The sequence below is a fragment of the Pinus tabuliformis genome, chromosome X (assembly GCF_031772625.1).
Source record: "Pinus tabuliformis cultivar Carrire ecotype Pingquan chromosome X, CPIR1, whole genome shotgun sequence".
NCBI lineage: Eukaryota > Viridiplantae > Streptophyta > Pinopsida > Pinales > Pinaceae > Pinus > Pinus tabuliformis.
This window is the reverse complement of record NC_142308.1, coordinates 867,882,629-867,899,691: the sequence shown is the minus strand read 5'-3', so window position 1 is coordinate 867,899,691 and position 17,063 is coordinate 867,882,629. Positions and strand designations below refer to the sequence as shown.

General features: G+C 34.3%; 1 pseudogene; it reads right to left on the bottom strand.

Annotated features, from left to right (window-relative positions):
• Window positions 1-5,995: 5,995 nt before the first annotated feature.
• Window positions 5,996-12,803, bottom strand: LOC149142460 (uncharacterized; annotated as a pseudogene).
• Window positions 12,804-17,063: the final 4,260 nt, after the last annotated feature.

The window sequence follows — 17,063 nt, the reverse complement described above, 5'->3', positions numbered from 1 at the left end:
TCTGTTTTTCTCCCTTTTTAAGAAAATACAATTTACACTATATTTAAAAAATGCAGGAAGATTCTTGACATTTAGGTTGCTTTTGAGTCTGTAAGTCTTCAAGATTTTAGTTCACATAATCTGAAGTTGTATAAACAACACATTAATTTTGGATATCACTCCACAGTAATGTTTATGTGCTCATATACAGAGTCAAGTTTTTTTTTTCTTCTAATCTGACAACTTGAGTTATTATACTGGGGTCAGAATTATCAATCCAATCATGCAACACCTGTTTCTATATTATGGAATTATCAGAATTATCAATCCAATCATGGAGCACCTGTTTCATTATTATGGAATAATGTCTCTGTATTATGGAATAATTATTCGTGGGTGGGGTTAGCTGTCATTAGAAGAATTAAAACCTCTATATCATCTTTTTTACAGTATCAATTTGTTTTCATTTTACAGTATTCCAAATTGCCGAAGATTATTTAAGATTTGTATTAGTAAGATGAGTCATGATTTTACTTACAGTATTCCAGTTGAAGATATTTAAGATTTGTAATAGTAGGATGAGTCATGATTTTACTTACAGTATTCCAAGTTGAAGATATTTAAGATTTGTAATAGTAGGATAAGTCATGATTTTACTTAATAACATATTCCAAATTGTTGAAGATATTTAAGATTTGAAATAGTAGGCTGAGTCATGATTTTACTTAGGACAAAAGTAACATTTTGAAGTGGTTTAGAAGATTCTTTTGTCTCCAACCACATTCACACTCTCGTTTGTTGAGTATATCTATTGTGTAGCAAGTTGAAGGAAATGATTGGTTACATGGAACTGCAGTTGAACTGTGTCTCAGGTGGTACAATGATGGCATAGTTGAAATGTTACTGAAGTGGAGGTGAATTGATTTGATTCTGTAAAGAAATTTTTTCACATTACGGCAATGATTGCAGTAGGCACTTGGTGAATTCTATAAGGTACACGTGGATGTTACTAAACCATTAGTTGAAGATCAACCATTAATAAATGACAAGCATTACTTTATTGATTCCTCAGGTCATTGTCTTTCATGTCTGATAGATATTTTATAATTCTTTTCATGTCATTGTCTCTCATTCCTGGTAGGTATTTTATAATTTTTTTAATGGGAATTGTGATAGAACATACATTTAAAGAAATATGTTATCTTCTAAAAGGAGTTAAAGGAGTTAGGAGATTATGGTACCTCTTAAATTTATCATACCCGGAAAGAGAGTTTTAAAGGAAAACTGTTTAAAAGTTGTGAAAAGTATCTTGACAGTAATAAAATTGTCTTTTATAATTTATAATTAATTGAGCTAATTCATAAATTCTGTCTTTTATAATTTATAATTAATTGAGCTAATTCATAAATTCATATTAAGTTGTGTCTCATTTTATTTTATTTTTTATTTTTTTATTTATTTATAAGAAACGGGCAAGGGCGTGTATTAATAAGATTGGATAAGGGTGTGTATTAATAAGATTGGATTTATTTGTTTCTTATTTGTATTAATAAGATTGGATTATGTGCTAGAATTCTTACAAGATTATTTTGTTCCTAGACTGATTTTTTTTTTTTCCTAAACAGTGTAAATATTTACAAGTTTTTTTCGTTCCTAGGCAGTGTAAATATTCACCCGATTAAACAAAATTAAAGCTGGTGTCCGGCTGCATTTTTTCCCAATTCTATATATATTTAATCTTTTTGTTCTTAAACAGTGTAAATATTCACCAGACCAAACAAACAAAATTAATGCCGGCCTGTTTCTTCTCAATTTTAAATATATATTTATTTAAAACTTTATAAAAGGGATTAACTAGCCATTGCTCCTGGAGTTGTAAAGATACCATGAAAGAATATTTTAAAATAAAAAATGAGATGTAATTAATTTTTATGGGAAAATATGATTTTCTTTTGTAAAAAATCCATATTGGATTATGGAATATCTATTCATTTATTTGTTGCTCGAAAAATAATGTTATTCAATAATGCTTTTACATATTTTTTAAAGTTTTAATTGTAATTACATCTTTGTTTTTAAACAACTTATATGACTTGCAATCTTTGCATTAATTTATAGATTTTTTTTCTCTCTCAAAAATAAATTTCATCTTTTTGTTCTTACAGAATACAATATTGTTGATCTTGGAAATATGGTGATGAAGATCATTATCTCCTCAACAAAATTGAATTTACGATGTATAATCTCACCATCATGAAATTATATTGATGTATAATCCCACTATCATGAAATTATATTGTTCTATTTTTCTAAATTTTAAGATAAATTAAGCTGCTCCCTTCTATCAAGAATTTGATTAATTTATATGAAGAATCTAAAAACATGACATTAAAGTTATGTGACATTTAATGTGTTTGTTTTTATGACTTTGTAACTCTTTATGCATTTTCATTTATCTATCAGTTTATTTTATTTTATTTTATTGTTTTTGCTAACCCAACTAAACATTTTTAATGTTAGGAGAATTTATTTTAATTAAGTAAAACCATATTGTTAAATTTTGAATTTCTATTGGATTGAAAGTTTTTTGAATTTATATTGGATTGAAGGTATAATGGAGCTACATATCATTGTTCTATTGTCTTCCTTTAACAAAATAAGAAGTTAAAATTAGAAAAATATTCACCAGACCAAACAAACTTTACAAAAAGTATTAGTAAGATCCGATTATGGGCCAGAATCCTTACAGGATCTTTTTGTTCTTAAACAGTGTAAATATTCACCAGACCAAACAAACAAAATTAATGCTGGCCTGTTTCTTCTCAATTTTAAATATATATTTATTTAAAACTTTATAAAAGGGATTAACTAGCCATTGCTCCCGAAGTTGTAAAGATACAAATGAAAGAATATTTTAAAATAAAAAAATATGAGATGTAATTAATTTTTATCGGAAAGTATGTGATTTTCTTTTATGTGGGTGGGGTGGGGAAAATATGTGATTTTCTTTAATGAGGGTGGGGTGGGGGAAAATATGTGATTTTCTTTAATGAGGGTGGGGTGGGGGAAAATATGTGATTTTCTTTAATGAGGGTGGGGTGAGGGAAAATATGTGATTTTCTTTAATGAGGGTGGGGTGGGGAAAATATGTGATTTTCTTTAATGAGGGTGGGGTGGGGAAAATATGTGATTTTCTTTTATGAGGGTGAGGGGGTGAGGGTAGGGGGAGATATTATTTCTTTTATGAGGGTGGGGGTAATATCTCCCCTCACCCCACCCTCATATTGTGAAAAGGGGAGATATTATGGTGGGGGTGGGCATAATATCTCCCCCCACCCCCACCGCCACCTCCACCCCCACCCTCATATTGGAAAATCCATATTGGATTATGGAATATCTATTCACTTATTTGTTGCTCAAAAAATAATGTTATTCAATAATACTTTTACATCATTTTTTAAAGTTTTAATTGTAATTACATCTTTGTTTTTAAACAACTTATATGACTTGCGATCTTTGCATTAATTTATAGATTTTTTTCTCTCAAAAATAAATTTCATCTTTTTGTTCTTACAGAATACAATATTGTTGATCTTGGAAATATGGTGATGAAGATCATTATCTCCTCAACAAAATTGAATTTATGATGTATAATCTCACCATCATTCAATTATATTGATGTATAATCTCACCATCATGAAATTATATTGTTCTATTTTTCTAAACTTTAAGATAAATTAAGCTGCTCCCTTCTATCAAGAATTTGATTAAGTTATATGAAGAATCTGAAAACATGACATTAAAGTTATGTGACATTTAATGTGTTTGTTTTCATGACTTTGTAACTCTTTATACATTTTCATTTATCTATCAGTTTATTTTATTTTATTTTATTGTTTTTGCTAACCTAACTAAACATTTTTAATGTTAGGAGAATTTATTTTAATTAAGTAGAACCATATTGTTAAATTTTGAATTTATATTGGATTGAAGGTTTTTTGAATTTATATTGGATTGAAGGTATGATGGGGCTACATATCATTGTTCTATTGTCTTCATTTAACAAAATAAGAAGTTAAAATTAGAAAAATATTTTTTTTCCTTTTTTAGAGATTCCACTAGTGTAGTTGACACTATTTTGGGGTTTAAGTAGTCAAGCATGATGCAAACAAGATTTTAACATTTCTTGTGCTACACAACAAATATTGTCTTTTTACACTATATCTTCTTCACCTTACAAGCTTAGTTAAGCATGATGCAAACAAGATTTTAGCATTCCTAATGCTACACAACAAATAATTTATTGACTTTTCACACCATATCTTCTTCACCTTACAAGTTTAAACGCTGAAAAAGTTGTCACTTTCTATTTGAACAAAAATTTCGTGGACTACATAATAAATAACCTTTTACTTTTGATGCTATATATGCCCTTCGCATTGTAGAGTCAAAAGTTGAAATGAGAGTAGAGACTTCTCATATTTTTATGGAATTAACAAATACATCTTGTTTTAATTAAATTATGACTATATTAAACAAATAAATTTAAATTATTTAATTAAAATATAGGTTTATTATAATCATTATAATTAAACTTTATTAAACGTTAAATACATAAATGTATTAAAAAATCTATAATTTGTATTTCTTATTATACATTTTATAATAATTACTTGTCATTATTTTCTTTATTTTCTTAATGGGTTCTTTTCACACTTCAATAATCGAAATCACTGAAGCTTCAGTGGTTATGGTGACACATTCAATTCTTGAGTTGACAACTGGAAAACCCTTAACCATCTCTTTTCTTGCACATGGACAAGACGAAGGCACAACCATGTGTGCTCTCCCTTCTTTGTTTCCAAATGTCATAGCAACCTTCGTATGTGTTGTTATTTCTATGCGAATGAAATCAATCTGAGATCAGAAAATCCATCTCGGAAATCTGCAATGCGACTTCTCCTCTTCATACTGAGAGTGAGTTTAATCACCATTTAGAGTGCCACCTCCTTGCAAGTAATGTTGTCTAGTTCTCGGTTGGGTCCTTAATTCTTTCCATATTTTGCTTCTCATTGGATTATAATCCCTAATTCGTCACAACTCTTACAGAGAAAAAAATTCAATTACCATACTTGCTATTGAAAGCAGACAATATCGAGATGAAAGCCTCATTGGATTATAATCCCTAATTCGTCATAACTCTTACAGAGAAAAAAATTCAATTACCATACCCGCTATTGAAAGCAGACAATATCGAGATGAAAACATGCAATATCGAGATGAAAGTTGTCTAAAGGAAAATCAGGCAATAACGTTAATTGATGGTAAGAATTATCAATTTTCTATGTTTGGCATCTCACCATTTTGTTGAGTTGGAAATTTTCCTAATGGAACTATTCAACCACAAAAACAATACCTTAGAAATTCAACAATTTTTATCAAATTTATTGATAAATTCCAACTCAGTTGCGTTTTTAATTTGAATTACAATTCTGACATTTGATTAAGTTGGCCTTTTAAATCTACTTTTAGTTTTGATTTTAAGGAAGTCCTATAACCCAGGTAGGTCTCATTGAAATTCATTTATTTTAATGGTGCGTGTTTAGAACCAAAATGGGATTATGGATGTGGAAGTGATATTGGTTCGAGTGAATGGAGTGAACTATCACGAGAACCGTCTATGTGCAACGCAAGAGATGAACAGTGACCCATGCAAACAATGCATGATTCAACACCAACTACAGTTCTAAATGATGGGAACCTTATTAGGCTTTGTATAAAATTGTTGTTCAACCTCACATGTTGCTTGGGCCTTTGTGAGGTTTGGGTTCATGTTGTTGTGATTATTGCGATTGAAGTGGAAGGGTGACTTTTTGTATATTGATGGTATTATTTATAAACTTCATGGCACTTAGTCTCATACTATTTTTTAGCATACCATCAATGGAAAAGTGTAAGAATGAATGTATTTTTTGATGGATAGTTTGTTCTATTTACGTATTTGTGGAGTTTTTACTCACTCCTTCAGTTGAAGGAGCTCCTGCATGTCCCTATTCTTGGACTGCAAGACCTCAAACTACGCCCCTATCTTATGAATCTAGGACTACATTGCGTCGTCAGTGACCTCGAAAATCCCATGAGCAACTCACACAATACGCCAGAGATTGAGAATGACCAGGAGCTCCACAATTTGAGCATCCAGAAAAATCTCAAGGCAAAGAGCCATGGTGAGCACTAGAAGAAACATAGTTACCGATCAAACGAGAACTATTACCTAAAAAGGGGTACTCTAGCCCAAAAGCCCCAAAAAAACATGAATAAACAACCTGAAAACAAAAAGTGTTGATGTTGGAATAACTTTTCTTTGGGGTAAATTTTCAATATCTTTTAAAAATGGAAGTAAAAGCCAACTTTTTTGTGCAAAAAACATCCTGAAAAAAGTGTTGATGCTAGAATAACGTGGTTTTTTTTTTTTTTGGTTCAGTGTAAATTGTCAACATCTTTTAATAATGATGTTAAAGATAAAATATCACGACTCTGAAAAACCTTAAAATTCCAACGATAGACATGAGATTAAAGATAAAATATCAAAGTCTTAAAATTCCAACAATTTTTAGGCATGGTATTAAAGGTAAAATATCATGTCTCTGAAAAGCCTTAAAATTCCAAGGATGACATTAAAGATAAAATATCACCTCTATGAAAATCCTTAAAATTCCAACAATTTTCATTAATGGTGTTAATATTATTTTAAAAAATTATTACCATATAATTTATATTAAATTATTTTTATTTTAAGTTATTAATAACAATTTATTAAATATAATGTCTTTTTTATATAATGTATTGAAGTCACGGGATAAGAAAACACTTCAATTATGAATAAATTTACAAAGCAAATGAATTTATATGTGATTTTGGATTTTTGGATAGGAAACACTTCATTTATGAATAACTTTACAAAGCAAATGAATTTATATGTGATTTTAGAGTTTTTGATACTCTCTGCATTAAAAACATTTGTTTTTTGGGAAATTTGTGTCAATATTTTATTTTTAAATAATTTCAAGATTTTGAAATTTGCAAATTGTTTTTTAAAAACTATATTTCATTATTAAGAAGTATATATATTTTAATTTTATAATAATAATAATAATGGATCGAATCATTCCCGAAAACTGCAGAGAGCGGAACTGAGATCCGGAGCGATGGAGGCGTTTCTGGCAATTAGGGTTTCAGAGAAGGTTTTCTGCGCCGTCGCGGCCCCAAAAGACCTGACAGGCTATGGATCGGCTAGACGCATGGCCGATGGATACCCTGAATTCAGTGTCCCTTTTCGGTCCTGGGCCGGATCTGCTGAGGAGAAGATTTTTTAAGGATCGAATCAAAATAACCTGCAACCGGAGTGCTTTTCCTCCTTCAGGAGGCAGGTAGCTTACCTCAGGGCGGCACCAGAAATCGTTAGCTCGGAGCTTTTCACTCCAAAACAACAGGTTCTTACCCTGTATCTTAATGAAACGCCCTCCTCAGTGAATGCTATACATTGGTATGGCAAATCTGTATACGATCGTGGAGAAAAGAGGCGTCCGACAGTTCCCATGCCTCAGTTCGAAGTGCTGTGGTATCGATCTGCCGACTTAGGGCGGTCTTTGATTGGAAGAGCTGTAGATCAAGTAGGGGATGGGAGTAGGGAAATGGTTCCGCGATGTGTGGAGTTTCTTTTACTCTTAGCAGCGCAGATCTGGGCACATATCCTCCCGACGCTGCGTCTTAACAGAGGGATCGAAAAGCATATCATGCAAAAGAGCTACAGCCCAAATAGGAGCCCCGATCCGGCAAATAGCACATCAGATCGGGCAAAAACTTGCAGATCCGGGGTGGATCTTCCTGATTCGGTCAAATCATTAGCAGATCCAGACAGTTTCAAGGAAAAACAATCAAAATCTGGGTCAGATTTGGAGGCCTGCTTACAGCCAGAGCAGAACGCTGCACTGTCCTTTAATGGCGCAGATCTGGGTTCCCTCCTTCCATGGAGCTCGAATCTGGAGATTATAACACCGATCCATGGCATCTTGTATAGAGCATGCCCTAAACTAACAGATCTAGACCCTATAATGGCCGACAATCTTTGGGTTGGAACAAGCGAGCCGAACGGCCCTACAAGATACCACCAGGACTCAGCTGAAGAGCACAAACCCGGCGGAGATGCGGTCTTCTGCACTCGCAGGTTGGAAAATCGTAAAATATATCCAAGGTATGAAAGAAAAACCTCCTACAATGAATATCCGAATGCTGCTCTGTCTATCATTGGCACAGATCTGGGTTTATGGAACTCTGAATCGGAGTCTTTCCCACCGATCCGTGGCATCCTGTACAGAACATGCCCAGAACTAACAGATCAAAGCCCTAATATGGTATACCGACCCTATTTTGTCCCGATCCAGTGGAATAAATGCAGATCGAGACCCGGGTTCATCATCAACATGGCAGATCGGACCCTTATGAAAAATCGGACCCAAACCATATCAGATCTGGCCGCCCATCCACTGATATGGGACACGCAAAAGACACAGAGCAAAATCTCTGCAACAGATCCATCAATTTCAAGAGTTGGAACTCCGGAAAGAGGATTCCAAGTATTCATAAAACTACCTGAAGGAAAATCGAAATTTATCTGGGTTCAAGAGTCGGATACTGTTAAGCAAATGCAGGAAATGATCATGAAACAATTAGGATTCCCCATCAGATCACAAAATCTGATATATGAGGGCAGAGCACTTCAAGATACTAAATATCTCTGGGAATATCAGATTGAACCCCTGTCAACAATCATACTCAATCTGAGATTGAGAGGGGGAGCATCTGTCAATGGCAGAAATAACAATAGAGCTGAAGGGAGTGGCACAGGTGCAGGGAAAAAACCAGGTAACACCTCCTTCAAAGATATCCTACAAGGGAAAAACAAAGAAGGAACGGCGCCAAATCAAGCAGGGATGATCGCCAAGCCATATATCGTGGAACAGCTGGATCATACCCCTGTATATAACATAGATACACCAGAAACAGAGGAGTACTGCAATACATACGAAAGGCAAGCAGTTATATGCAGATTTAACAGCTTTTGGCCCAAACCAATTGATTTATTCCACTGGATCTTCACAAACTGGACCATGCAATGCGAAATACACCTCTGCTCCAAAGGATTCTTTATAGTAAATTTCTTATCAGCAGCTGACAGGGACGCAGTATTGCAGGAAGGACCTTGGTTCTGGGGATCCACAGGACTTTTCATCACACCTTGGTTTCCAGAATTTGACGCAAATACAATGGTTGTTACAAAAATGCCAGTTTGGGTGCGTCTACACAACCTCCCAATACATCTCTGGACTGAACAAGTACTAGCTGGAATTGGAAATACCATCGGACGCTACATCAAATGGGACACACAGCGATTGGAGGAAAGAATCTACACATATGCTCGGATATGTGTGGAAGTAGACCTCAGCAAAGGCCTGCCAGACCAGATTCAGCTGAAGCATGGACAGAGGAGCTGGACTCAAGGTTTAGACTTCGAAAACACTGCTTTCAGATGTCGAATATGTAGACAAACAGGACACCTACAAAGCACATGTCCAGCAGCCAAAAAAGACAATCGAAGAAGGAAGAAAACAGAAAAACAAGTGAAGGGATGGCAATTCTCCTCACCTGATACAGATGACGAGGAGGAAGAAGAGATGGAGATCTCAAATCCAAAACAGCCCAGCCAGACAAACGAAGTACCAACAGCGGAAGACAAAAAATTGCAGGAACAATCAGAAGTAACACAGGTAAATACAATAGATACTATGGACATAAACAGAAACAAACGACATCACATATCAGATTCTTCAGACTCTGATAAAGAAAATCCACAACCTGTGGCTGAAACTGCACTGGCATTGATAAATCCAACAGAACCACAGGGGGTTTGGAAAAAAGTTGAGAAGAAAAAGGGGCGAAAAATATGATTTTCCCCCACATGTACATAAATCATATATGCACAACATGATGTTTTCTTGCACTTGTACACCCTGCGCGGTGTTGACGGATCTCTGCTTTTTTAAAAAAAGCACCATTTTTGACGGATCACTGTTATCAGCATATGCCGATGGCATCTACAACATGTAATTTTTCAATATTAATGAAAGATTACGATTTTTCCAGTGGAAAAATAATAATAATAATAATTTTTTTTTTTTTTTTGAATTTAATAAATCAAAGCTAATAAACATTTTAAAGATTATGCAATTTTTTTGATCATTTCTAAAATCCTATGGGCCACTAAAGAAGTACACCATAAACAAAAAAATATTTTCGTAGACTTATTACTTCTACATATTTTTTATTTTTACATATATATCCAATAAAATATATTGAGAATAGGAAAAAATTGAAATAATAATAATAATAAGTAAATAAAAATATATATTTTAACATAGAAAGTTGAAAAACTTGACCCAAAAAAATACAATATAAAAATATCAAAAAACAAAAAACAAAAATACAAAAACACATAATTTTAAAAAATAATTTAAAAAAGAAACATTTAAAATAAATAAATAATATTGATGAAAAAAAACACAATAAAAACAATTAAAAACACTTTAAAGAAATAATTAAAAAATAAATAAAACATTTAAAAAAATTAATCTTAAAAAAAAATTGAAAAAAAACCATAAAATAAAAATGAAAAAAAAAATTAAAAACATTAAAAAAATTAAAAATAATAATTAAATACATTGAAAAAAAACTTGAAAAAAAAATTAACTAAATAACCAAAAAAAATTAAAAAAACAAAATTTGAAAAAAATAAAAAACATAATAAAAAAAACAAATTTAAATCTAGTTTAAAAGAAAAAAAAATTCGGTGTAAATCACATGGTAATACATTTGTCGACGCGTTTCGAACCAACGAGTGTGGTTCATTGTCAGGACAAGTTGAATAATCAGATCATGACTAAAAAAAAAAAACGACTAATATTTTGACCAAGAAACTGCTGGACTTGACTATTCAAATTGAATAATTAATATGTTAAAAATATTATTTTACCCTCCCATTTTCGAGTTTTTACATATCCGTTATTCACCCCATTTCCGAGGAGGGTAGCACAAGAATTGAACCCAAGATCTCCAATTCAGTGAGACTTCATTTCCACGGCCATTGCCACTTGAGCTACCCCATGCATGCGATAAAAATGATAACTTAAAATAATGGAACTAGGAAAATTAACAGTTATTAATCAAGAGGATATGATAATAATTCATAAAATATTATAATCAATAAATGTAATAGAAATGTTATTTAATGGGTCAAAGTATCGATAGATCTAGGGATATTACTAATTGAAAGTGTTTAATATTAATAAAAACATTATTAATTATTGTTATACTATATATATTCGACTAGTGAGGTAATAATAGATACTATTATATTCACGTTGAAGTATTATTCTAATAATTAATGGTTAGGGTTAACTAGGGAAATTAGTAATAATAAGGATTTATTGTATTATTATTATTACTATAATAGTGTTATAATAATAGTATTATTATTGAAGGTAACTAAATTATATGGATTTATTGGTAAAGTTGTCTAATTTAGCTATAAGAGTATAGATAGTCAAGGGAAATGATAGTCACTCAAAAATAATAATTATGTGTTTTTTTGAAATAATTTCCTCATTTATTTATTGATATTTTATTTTGTTTGTTTTTGTTTTTATTTTTATTTTTTGTTTATTTTTTTGGCTTTTCCAAGTTAATTTTGTTTTCTTTTACATTTTATGGGTTTTTTTAATATATTCTTTAATATTTGATTTCTTTTGTCATGTTTTTTATTTTTTATTTTATTTTATGTTTTATTACCAACATGAAAATCACCAACATTTAAAAACAAATATCCACACTTAATACATTAGAAAATTTAAAGTGTAACAAATAAACCCTTTAAACAAAAATGGTTGATGTTGCACCAACACTTTTCAAAATCAAGATGAAAATCACTAACATTTATAAAAAAACGTTCATATTTGATACATAAAAAATTTAAAGTGTAAAAAATAAGCCCCAAAAAAATGTGTTAATGTTGCATCAATTTTTTTCAAAATCAACTTGAAAATCACTAACGTTTTAAACAAAATGTTCGTACTTGCCAAAACTATGCTAGAAAAAGGTGTATTCTAAATCACCACTTTTCAAAATCGGGTGATTTTTCGCTACCTCAAAAAAACGGGTAGTAGGTAATTTTCTCGCTTGATCGATAACTATGTTAAGATCGAGGACATAGCCTGGATGGGAGGAGACCCCAAAAGCCATGAGGACTCGTCCACATTGAGAAACAAGAGACATAATATCCCAATACCTACCCAGTAAAGAAACTCAAAGTATTGGCTCCTCTCGAATTGAGATATGCACTAGCAGGATTCCAGCAAGGTTGTGCAGTTATTGAGATCACGAGATTTGTTTTCAAGTGTTTTGAGAAGGTCCCCAACCATTTCCATTAGATTGATAAGGAGGAGAATCAAGGTACCCACATGAACTGGAGTGGATTCCAGGAATTTGCCTTGGCATTTTCTCCATTGAACCCTTTGGTGACCTTGAACAGAGAGCAAGTGTTGCCACCATTAGATCACTTTTCTTCTTTTCTGCCATTCTTCTTTTATGAGCTCCATGGAATCTTGAAGACTTCCGAAATCTGATGGAGGTGGAACAAAATGATTTTTCTTCTGGTTTTTCAAAGATGGATCTATGATTAGGGGAGAATCCGTCAAATTAACACTACCCATCATGCTAAAAGGCATTATGCGAAATCAATTTGAGGATTCATGGTTGTTGGTATTGACTTGGTCATTGCCCAATTCGGCCACCAGGGGATTTAATAGTATTTTTCCCATCAGGACCTCACAGGGCACAGGACCTCACAAGATGCCCAACGAGCAAAGAAGGTGCCTGGGCTGTTAAGTTTGACTTAAGACATAAAAATCATAGCCATCTACTCAACTTTCCTGCTCACATTTTATAGTGCCATCAAATAGTTAGCAATGGCACTAGGCAACCTGACAGCAGTGGACAAAGTTACTATGGATCCAAGGGTTTTGAGGGCAACTATGGTACAGCGAATGGTAGGTGGGCTTGGATAATTCAATCAAATGCACGTGATACCACGTGCCGAATTTTGACGAGATGAAGGAGGATGAAAAAAGAGCCCCAAGATTGGCTGGGTTGAACAACGTTTTCCCAACCAACTCCATAGAGGAACACTTTCAATGTAATAAGATTGGATTATGGGTCAGAATCCTTACGAGGTCTTTTCGTTCTTAGATAGTGTAAATATTCACCTGACAAAAAAAAATTAATGTCGACCCTGTAGTTGCATTTCTTCCCAATTCTAAATATATATTCACTTAAAACTTTACAAAAGATCCCTAGAATAAGAAGGTATTTACATTGCAACATCTATCAACAAAAGATTTCACAAAAAAACACTAGCAAACTAGACAAGCATTCGCCCATCAACAATGACTAGCACTGAAATTGGTGTTCCTTTGCGAGTAGTGAGGGCTCTGCTGACCAAGGATTTCACTAGAACTAGTACCTTCAAAAGCAAGTTGAGCACTACCCACCATAGAGTTCTCTGGTGCGATGACCCGAGCACTAAGAGCAATAACATCCTCACACAACTCATTCATAGACACTTTTAGACTACGTAGAGTCAAAGGAATTTGGCTTCCAAGAGGAGTTGTGAGGACAACTGTTGTCTCTCAACCATATCATCTTGTTGATGTTTGGCCATCCGCAACACCTCCACCAAATCCCAAAAAAAATTCAAACAACAAACCGATATCAGGGTTCATAGGAAGAGAGAGAGGATCTGCTAGTTCAGGAAGGGATTGCTGAGACCGTCTCACACTAGCAATAGCAAGGCTAAAACACATCTTGAAACTAACAAGGCAAGGATTCCCATGAGTTTCTTGAAGGACCATGTAATCCACTATATAATCAAAACTATAACATTGCCACGAGCCAACCTAAGGAAATTTTTCCATATCTCACCCAAAATTCTCCAGAGGATGATGAATAGACTGATGATTAGAAGTGTGGGACAACGAAATTAACTCCAACCCACATCTCGAAGAGGTAAACACCTTAGTCGCAGTGATAACCAATCGCTCCCACTTCAACTGAAATAAATTCTTATACTTCATAGAGCAGAGAATAAGTAAGAACTCGAGACACCTAACAAGATGCATAGAACACTTGTAGGAAAATATTGAAGATCTGCGTCGACAAATAATAACTCCCCAATTCCCAATACCGTGATGCCTTAAACCAAAGCCTGAGACCATTCATTATGAGAGACATATGTCCCATCCTCGAGCCAGAGCAAATTTCCATATGCCAAAAAATTTAAATGGAAACTCATATGTCTTAAAACTCTCATTATCATTGAGGGATATGCGCAATTTTGAACATTCCTTGATTCAACTCTAGACAACCTTGTTCCAACGTGGAACCTTTTTTTGCCAAGGCATCAACCACAAAATTCAAAAGTTTGTATATTTTGACACCTAATCTGAAACGGATGAGGTGAAGCTGGACAGTCATCTAGAAGATGAACTGATCCGTTGTGTATATGTATAAATAAATAATTGTCTAATGAATAAACCCGTCAATTCTGTCTTGCGCTCATTAAATTGCTGGAGTTACCCTGGCCTGACATGGTATCAGAGCTCAGGTCCCAGTCCCTAAAATAGTAGTAACTCCTGTCTTGAGAGTTGCTCTGGCGTGATTCCCTGGCTCTGCCTCTGCCTTTGCCTGAATTCACTGCCCCTCTGACCTGAATTCGCTGCGCTCTCTGACTGCCAGAGACTGCGCCCTCAGACCATGAGTACTGCGCCCTCAGACCATGAGTAATTGATGTGCGTTTTTTTACCTGAGCGTTGATGCGTTCATGTATTCCCTGGAACGCTGCGTTTCTGCTCCATTACCTTGATGCGTTGAAGCCTCACGTCCATTTGGATTAATCCATCCAACCAAATCGAATGTCGTAATGGTCTTAGTGTCTGTCGATTTCTGAATAGTAGCGGAAAAGAACTTTCCAAAAGAGCCCTCGCTCCCCCTGTACTGCCCTTCATTGTCTTGAGCTGCTGCTTTCACAGAAATTCCAGTTACAGTTCTTGGTTCTGCCGTTTTAGTGTGTTTGTGCATTGCAGTGGCCGTTTCTTTGAAGATCCTGGCGCCCACCGTGGGGCCGTTTCTTTGAAGATCCAGAGGTGAAGTGAGGTTTTTAACATCTGTGTACAAATGGCGGCAGCGGCGGTGGAGTCATTGAGAGGTATCGGAGCGTATCAAGCCTGAAGCGTTGATGCGCTAAGGACTTGCTCCGCCAAAACAATATCATCGTTGAGACCATTTACCAAACCTCCTTTTGTGTTGTGACATGGGTGGATCAGTAGATAAAGGAGTCATTGAGTCACTGCGTTTTTTTATTGACTGCGTTTTTTATTGAAGACTCTTGGCATCATACTCCAAGAATTGAAGACTCTTGGCATCATATTGAAGACTCTCCTGCGTTTTTTATTGAGTGACTGCGTTTTTTTATTGACTGCGTTTTTTATTGAAGACTCTTGGCATCATACTCCAAGAATTGAAGACTCTTGGCATCATATTGAAGACTCTCCTGCGTTTTTTATTGAGTGACTGCGTTTTTTTATTGACTGCGTTTTTTATTGAAGACTCTCGGCATCGGTTGGTGACTGCGTTTTTTTTTATTGACTGTGTAATGGTGACTGCTGTTTTTTATTGAAGACTCTTGGCATCGGTTGACAGCGTTTTCATGGTTCCGCTCCTGCACATCAATGTAATCCGGCCTCACCGCAGCGTTTTCATGGTACAGCGATGATATAATGGATGTGAAAGTGGAACTAGAATTTTTTCATTAGTTCTTTATATCATTTCTGAATTTTTGTAATCTGTGCATCGCTTTTGAGATTGCGGGAATTGAAAACTGATATAGTGAAGTCATATGAGCGCCCTCTTTTTCAAAACAGTGATATATATGAGCGCCCTTTTTTTTCAAAGCAGTGATATATGTTGAGCAGTGGTATATGTTGAACAGTGATATATGTTGAGCAGTGATATATATTTGAGCGCCCTCGTTTTTTTTTCTTAAAACATAATATTATGGAAGTGATATAAAGAAATGGTGATATAAGAAATGCTCATGATATGCTGATGAAATGTTAGAAGAAAAATAAAATGCATAAGGCTATCATATAAGGATTTTTTCTCTCTCAACAGAAGTGTTTTTGGCAGAGATATTTTTTTTACAGAATGCATTCAATCATTTCTATGGTCGGAATAGTTCTCACTGGCAAGGAGAACTATTCTGAATGGTCTCGGATGGTGAAACACACCCTCATCTACAATGAGCTGTGGAAAGGAGTGTGTGTCGGAGAAGAAGACAAAGACCCTGTGCAGCCCACATCAGACAAAGAACTCGCCATTTGGGAAAACAAGAACAGCAAAGCCTTTGCATTGATCGCAGCATCTGTAAATGAGGAAGTAAGTCGTCATATTTCATCCTATTCCACTGCCTTTGAAGCTTTACAAAAGCTGAAAGAACTCTATGATACACATTCTGCACTTGAAGTTGTTCAGCTCATGATTAAACTCTTCACTCTTGAACTGAAAAATAATGATCCTCTTACTCTTGCATCTGAAATAAAGTCTATAGTGCATGATATTAAATCCACTAAGGTTGAGCTGGATATCTCCCTTATTGCCTTTCTCAAAGCACTCTATCCTACCTACTCTAACTATCTTGAGTCTTTACAAGCAAATGGAAATCTTAAAGATATAACCTTTGACACTCTTGTGAAAAAGTTTGCTGAAAGAGAGAAAGCCTTTGGAAAGAAAACAGTCCCTGAATCTTCTGAAGAGACTGTTTGCCTTGCTCATAAAGAAAAGCATCCTGCTCAAGATTCTACAAGAGGAAGAGGTGGACGAAGAGGAAGAGGAAGATACTTCAGAGGCAGGGGGGGCAG